We start from the raw sequence: 8034 nt of genomic DNA on the forward strand, positions 1-8034 counted from the left end.
CGGAATATAAATTCATCGGAATATATTGATTTTCCGACGGAATATTTCGTCGGAATATATTTAAAAAAAAATCAACAAACCCTAAATGTTCAGCCCCTCTTTATTTCACCCTCAGCCGTTTTTTTTTTCATTTCCCCATTTTCCTTCTCTCTCCTTTCTTCTTCTGTTTCTCTCTCTATGGCTTCTTCCTCCCTTAGCTTTGGTCTCCTTCTCCCTCCTCTTTCTCTTCTTTCCTCTCCTCTCCTTCGTACTTCCTCGTCTCCGCCGTCGTCTCAAGCCGTTGCCACCGCCGCCGTCGTCTCACGCCGCTGCCACCGCTGCCCCCTTTTATAAGGTGTTTAAGGTTAAATTCGACCGTCAAAACTCTAGATCTAGAGTTTTTATTGTCGAATTTAGCCTTATTAACCTAAATTTGGTGAAATTCAAAGCTAATTTCATAGTTAAAGATATGTTTTGATGTTTTAAATTTTTTTTTTTAAAAAAGATTTGGTTCTGGTGGTGGTGGCTCGTTGGTGGTTTTAGGGTTGTTGTGGGTGGGTCTAGGTCAGTTTAAGGGTGGGTCGTGGTCAGTTGTTGTGGGTAAGTCGTTGGTGGTTTTAGGGTCGTGGTCTGGTTTTAGGGAGGTGGTGGTGGTGGGTGCCGCCAGGGCTAAGGGTTAGGGTGGGTTAGGGTGGGGTGGGTTAATTTAGTGAGAGAAGGTTAGGGTGGGGTGGGTTAATTTAGGATGGGGGTTAATTTAGTCAGGGTTAGGGTGGGGTGGGTTAATTTAGTGAGAGAAGGTTAGGGTGGGGTGGGTTAATTTAGGGTGGGGGTTTGGGTTAGGGTTTGGGTCTGGGTGGGTGGCGCTGGTTTAGTGGTCTGTAGTGGTTGGTGGTGGTGGTCTGATTTTATTGGTGGTGGTGGTCTGATGTGGTTGGTGGTGGTGGTGATGTGGGTTTGGTTGGGGTTGACAGGGGCTTTTTGGGTGGTTGGAGGTGGTGATACGCCGTGCCGGTGGTGGCAGGCGTATTTTTTTTAATTTCCCAAAAATAGTTTCCGACTTCCGATTGAATTCGCCGGTGCCGGAAATTATGTCACGACGGAAAATTCCGTTGGAATAGTATTTCCGACGGAATTTTCGTCGGAAAAGGTGGTTTTTCCTACAAAGGCGTTTCCAACAACCTTTTCCGACGGATTTCAAGGTGTTTTTGACGGAATTTTTCCGTCCCAAAAGGACTGTTTTCTAGTAGTGAAGTATACTTAAATTTTTAGCTCGAGGAGAATTCCTATCAGAAAAAAGAACAGTAAACATGCTATAGCTATTACAAACAACAATATCATATTATCAAATACTAAGGGCTTGTTCTCTTCAGCTTATTTTCACTTCTATTCAGTTCCTAATTTCTTTCTCTCATAAAATATTTAGTTCGGTTAAACCATTTTGGTAAATGAGAACAGGCCCTAAGTGACTTACATAATTTAGCTATATCCAAGTTGCAAATGATTTACCTTTTGATAGATGCGCTAAATACTCCGATTGTGAAATTGAGTGATAAGAGAAACTAGTGTCTTCTAATAAATGCTCGCTTTAGCGAGGAACTACCCAAACAAAACTTTGGTATTTACTATGTAGATGATATATATACAGTGAAATTTTTGTAACGGGATTTAACACAAATGAAACTTGGATTGGATTGGACATAACACCATACCAACCAAGTGTTGGCCGACCCTAGTGTAAGGAAAGGTTTTTTAAACCTTGAAATTAGGGCTTTAATACTCACTAGGGGCACTTCAGCATTAAGAATCCCTTACCCTTCATTCACAAAGTGCATGTCTTGCCTACAACTCCCTCCATTTTTTAATAATGCATGCCAAAATCACGCGTCAATCGGTGTAATTAATGTTCACTTTATTTTAATACTTCTACTTTTAGTTAGCTTATCCAACGTGTTCGTTAGCTTTTGCCTTTAATAATTGGTCCGTATTGATTGACACTTGACAACGTGTTTCTTTGATCAATAATATCTTTAATTAGCATTAAATATAAATTATAAATATTTGATATTTGGAAACCATACATTTAGACAAACTTAACAGTTACATACATGACTATATCTTATTTATATTAAAGTATAAAAATTGGTTTAAATGGTGTATATGGATAAGACAAAAACCGAAATGAAGCACTTCTTACAAAATAGAGGGAATAATACAACTAGGGTCGTTCATCGGTCCAAGACCGGGCCGGACCAAACCGATCCGGATTGAGAACGATAATTAAAATTTTAAGAACCAAAGACCGGACTGATTAAGCTAGGACCAAATCGGTGCGGACCAAACCGTTTTGGACCTGTAGACACCTGATTGTGTCTCCCCAAAAACCAAACCCAGTGATGAATATCTTTCACGTCATTTTATTATCGAACGAAGTGAAAGTGTGAAAAGTCTTGTGATGCGGTTGTTTTAATAAAATATTCTTTCTTTCTGTTTTCAAAAATGTACTTTATTTATGAAAATGTCCAGTCCAATTTAGCTTGGTCCATGTTGAGGGTTCAATAATAGTGTAGTTGGTTTGGGTTCGAAAAGAGCTTTCCAACGATATATTAGAAGCTCAATTTCGATAAATAATGAGGAAGTTATGGCCAACATACTAAATTGGGCCTGAAATGGTTTTATGGCCAAATGATCTAGTGGAGGGTCCATTAATTAATATTCCTAAAATTATTAGGAATGATTTTGATCTTCTAGAATAATTTAGAAGGTTATTTTAAGTTCTAATGAGATTAGTATTAATAATTATATCTTTTATGAAAATAAAGAATTCTATTTGGATTAAAACAAGTGTTTTAAAAGAGATTAAATCTGATTTTTAAAGATAAGTACGGACGATGTTAATCGAATTTAATTAGATTAATGATTCCGTACAGGTTTTTAGAAAACGCGTAAATTAGCGCGGAACGACAAAGCTGGCGCGCTGCAACAAGCCCGTCGCGCTGGACCTTGTCGTTCTGCAACAGGGGCAGTTTTATTCCTGATAGGATTCGGTCTTTTTCTGATCGTTTCCGGACTGTTTTTCTTATAAATAAGGTCATATTTCCTCGTTTTTAATCATCGACAATCATCAACAATCATTCACAATCATCAACAATCATTCACAATCATCAACAATATTCTATTCTCTCTCTCTTAAGCAATAGCTTATTCTTTCTCTCTTTTTCTAAGCCTAGCCTTTTACAAATAAAATATCTCTTTCACGAGTTCTAGACACACCTAGCCAAGCTCGAAGTTGTTTTCGCCCTAGACGTGAAAGGTTGATAAGTTCTGAAGGTTTGGTCCCAAATCCATATTTCAATTATTTAAATTAATTATTTTATTTAATATTTTCCTTGAAGTTATTAACGCGTGTATTGTTTTGATAGAAAGAGATACGAGGCAACAAAGTAAGCTGTTTTAATCGCTCTATATCTTTAGAAATCATGTTCTTTATATTATATTAATTCCTAATATCATGTTATGATGTCTTTATTGCTTTCTAGTATCATATTTAGGTTGCTTCCTATTTTTTTCTATCATGTTAGTATCATGTTAGGGATAAAGCTTTGATTTTTATTGATTAGTAACATGCTAGGATTTGTTATTAATCTTGTTAGTATCATGCCTAGAATCTTGTTAATATTATGCTTTGTTGAGATTGAGATTATTACAATGATTGTTGTATCAATATTGTTATGTTGTTTGATATATTATTGTTGTTGCTTGATCACGTCCTCTCTTGCAGGTTTAAAGGGAATGTGTACTTGTAATCACGCTTAATAAGATAATTAATAACCTTGTTTAGGTTAATTTGATTATAATTTAAGTGATCGCCAATAATAGATTTGTTTGTGCATTAATATTCAACCAACATAGATTAAACAGGTTTAGAATTAATATATTGATTGTATGTTAGTCAGAAAGCGCACATGAATATGAGAAGAATAAAGTAGAGGTCTTTTTAGGACAGGTTCAATCTCTTTTAGGTTGGATTTTTACTTTCATCCCCGAATATCCAGTCATGGTTCCAAACCACTATGGAGTTAGCGATCTCATGGATCGTGAAGGGGTGTAACCTTCACCTTGTGAACAGTTTACAAGTTCCTAAAACTTGTTGGTGACTCTTTTGCTCTAGCTTCATTCCCTTTAGACGCCACCAAAGTTAAGTGTATGATCATAGTGGGGCTCAAGTATGGGATGCTTGAAATATTCCCTACAGGACCGATTTAGGAAATTTTTTAAAAAAAGAATTCTAATTTTTTTTTTAATAATTTTAATGAAAAACTCGAAAAAAGTAAAGGAAAATCTGTCTTTCAATGTCTTTTTTTTTGTATATTTAGTACAAAAAAGCCCATAAATTTTAAATTTTCTAAGCTTATTAAGGATAATCTTAACAATGATTTAAGGTTCACGGGTTCGGGGTCGGTCCGAGGTGGTCCGGTCTATTTTTTCGATGCGGACCGATTTATGAACTCCCCTAAATACAACTGAATTAATTTTTGAGAGATTTTGACCGTAAGTATAACTTATCTTGTCTAAAAAAAATTCTAGTAGAGTAAGTAGACATAGCAAAGGCACAAATTCAAGCTCTCTATAAATTAACAAAATAACAAGGCAATAATACATCAATTAAAATTAAAGTCTATGCAATAATTCTTTCTCTTCAACGCCTTCAAGGTAGGCAAATCTTATTTGCAGTGTATGTAATTTAAATGTTATAATATCCCTTATATTAGTAAGCTTACAATATGTTTGATTTTAAACTTATCTGATTTCATCATAAATTCATGATTGGTTGATGCATTTGCTTTGTTGTTAACTTTTAATCCAATGAGTTTATATATTTTTTGTGTTATCAACTTATCATCACTACTTCACTAGTCATGTAGTCGTATATGGAGTGCGCTCCTAATCGTAACGCTAATCCTTTTCAATATAAAGTTAAACTAATTAATTAGTTATTATATATCTTCTGAAATTTTTTATTCCATTAAGACATTGTTACAAACAAACATAAGAGACATTGAAAGTGATGATGAGAAAATATCAACGAAACTTTCAATTGTTGTAGATCTACAACAAAGACTCAGTCGTGTGGGGAACAAGTTCCTGAATAGTCGTACATAATCAAATTGCACCCAATAATCCATAACTTCATTATCAGTGAATTCAAAAGAGTGTATGCACCTCTCTACTGGAAAACAATGATTTGATGAAACATCAATATCAGCTATATAGGGATACAAATTCAAGACCATATATTTATTTATCAATTCTCAAAGCTAGCTACAAGTATATACTAATATTACATGCATTATTCAGGAAAAAAAAAAGTGAACTATTAGACTAAGGGTCTGTTCTGATTTACTGAATTGAACTGAACTGAACTGAACTTATTAGAGCTGAGCTGAGCTGAACTGAACTAAACAGAGCTGAAATGAATTGTTTATAAGAGAAGGAAATTAGGAAATAAACTGAATTGATTGGAGCTGCATTGAACTGAATTGATTCGAACCGAACTGAACTAAACTGAAATTCAGTTGAAGAGAACAAGTCCTAACACATATTAATTCTTAATGCGTCAAAGTAGGCTTGTATTGTAATTGATTGGGGAAAAATAACAAAGTGCAAATAATAGTGACTAATGCATAAGTGAACATATATATATACTATGTGTAAACTTAAGTAAGTGTGTCACTAAATAGGGGCAGAAAAAGTATATACGATACAAAATAAAATTGAATAATGAAAGTTATTTACTTTATCTGTCCCATAATACTTGAGATATTAGGGTGGATACGTAGTTTAAGAAAGATACGATTAAATTGGAGTAGTATATACTTCCTCCGTTTTCTTTTACTTACAACACACCTTTTAGGCACGCAGTTTTAAGAGATGATTAGTGATAATAAACGAGCGATTTTATCAATATAATTTTTACACGAAGATTAGAATAGGGTTAAGTATCATGTGTAAAAATTATAATGAATAATTTATCAGTTTATATTACATAAACCCGACCTCAAAACACGTGCCACAAGGCTGTGTTGCAAGTAAAAAGAAACGGAGGAAGTACTATATATCAGGGGGGCTGCCCAATTAATCTTCATGATTAACAATTTTGTCAATCTTTCCTGCCATGTCAGAATCTTGGAATAGAGAAAGTTCAGTCAGCAGGCGAGTCACGATACACGTTGGCATATTGTTTGTAAACGGCGCTGTTGTTACTTAATGGGGTTGTTACTAGCTTGACAGTGGAAGATGAAAGTTATGCTGCATTTAATGTTGGTAGTTGGTGGTTTATGGTTTATAGACCATTCATTTGCAAGTGACGTAATATTAGTCCATTTCATGGAATTTGACCCTTAAATTGAATCTAAAACACAAAAATATAGAAATATTGCTATCATTTCTATTTATTTGAATTTGATTAATAAATACTTCGTATAAAATATTAAACATGAATATTGTGTGTTCGTTAAATTCGAATATCTTACGTAAATGTTTTATGCTTTTTTATTACTGTAAAAATTAAATTTACTATTTAAAATATATACTTGTACTTTTTTTGTTTTTAATTGTTGTAACATACACATTTTTACCGTATATAAGAAAAATGCACTTCATATGATTTAAAATATGGTTAACTGATTGATAATAGTATGTGGGTCATGAGTTTTAAATAAGAAAAATTTATGACTTAACAAAAAAAAAGTTCAAATATGGTGTGTAACTGTGTTGCAACTTGCAAGTATTATGAATTCAACTTAAGAAAGTGTTACAAGTTTCTAAAACCAGAGGCCGTATTAAATTCATTAAAATTTAGGACATTTTGTGAAAAACTACCTTAAAAAGAAATTTTTTTGCGAGAAACGACCTAATAAAAAAATGTTGTAAGAAACTACCTTATAAAAGAATAAATGTTGTAAAAGATTACCCTTGGTCGAAAAATCATCATTGACTTTTATTTTCCGGCGTTGATCATGTCACGTGCCAATTAAGAAAAAAGGAGGAAAAAAATGAATTAAAAGTCACGTGATTGGCACGTGATGTGGTCAACGCCGGACTTTGAAAGTCAACGGTGACTTTCCGATCAATGGTAGTCTCTTACAACATTACCCTTTTATAAGGTAGTTTCTTACAACATTTTTTTATTAGGTAGTTTGTCGCAAAAAAAAGTATTTTATAAGGTAGTTTTTTACAAAATGTCCTAAAATTTACTCATGGTTAAAGTCTACTGTATAAATTAGATTATAGTATTCATATCAAATTTTGTGATTTGAACTGAATGTGGATGAACTGACCAAAGACTTATAATCTTTTTGGGTGTTTCATCCAATTCACCCTTTTGACTAATCCGGATTCGATGATCAGTTTTGGGTGATTAGGTTTCATTCCCCTCCAAATCGTTGTTGCGGGGGGATCGAACACGGGTCCTCCACTCCTCCTTACCAAGTGTAGTCTCAATCACCATTGCACCAACAATCAATTGGTTGTTGTTGCACTTAATGCATAAGATAACGACCACTTTAATAAACGTGACACATAATATGAAACAAATGTAATATAAATTTTTTTTTTAAAAAAAAGAAAAAAATACCTAGCTTTCATAAGATTTTGGAAAGACTGACAGTAGCCATATTACATTTCTTTATCTATCTTTAAATTTTATAAGTTGGATTTAGTGAAGACCATGAGAGGATATTGATATAATATTAAATGTAGCTTTTGGCCCAAAAAAAGAAAAAAAGAAAAAAAAAAAAAAAAAAAAAAAAAAAAAAAAAACTCACCTCCAAATCTTTTTAAAACACTAACGTAAGTGTGACCCTCCGTACATTATAAGAGGTTTCCAAAAATTATATAAACTTCTAAATGTATCTTAATTTATCTAAACTTATCTAAATTTATTTGAACTAATTTGAATTTATCTAAACTATTAATCTGAATTTGTATAAACTTATCTAAAATTATATAATAATTATCAGAACTTTTTTTTTTTTTTGAATGGAATAATTATCA

This window comes from Chenopodium album, chromosome 11 (assembly GCF_948465745.1).
Source record: "Chenopodium album chromosome 11, dcCheAlbu1.1, whole genome shotgun sequence".
In the NCBI taxonomy this organism is placed as follows: domain Eukaryota; kingdom Viridiplantae; phylum Streptophyta; class Magnoliopsida; order Caryophyllales; family Amaranthaceae; genus Chenopodium; species Chenopodium album.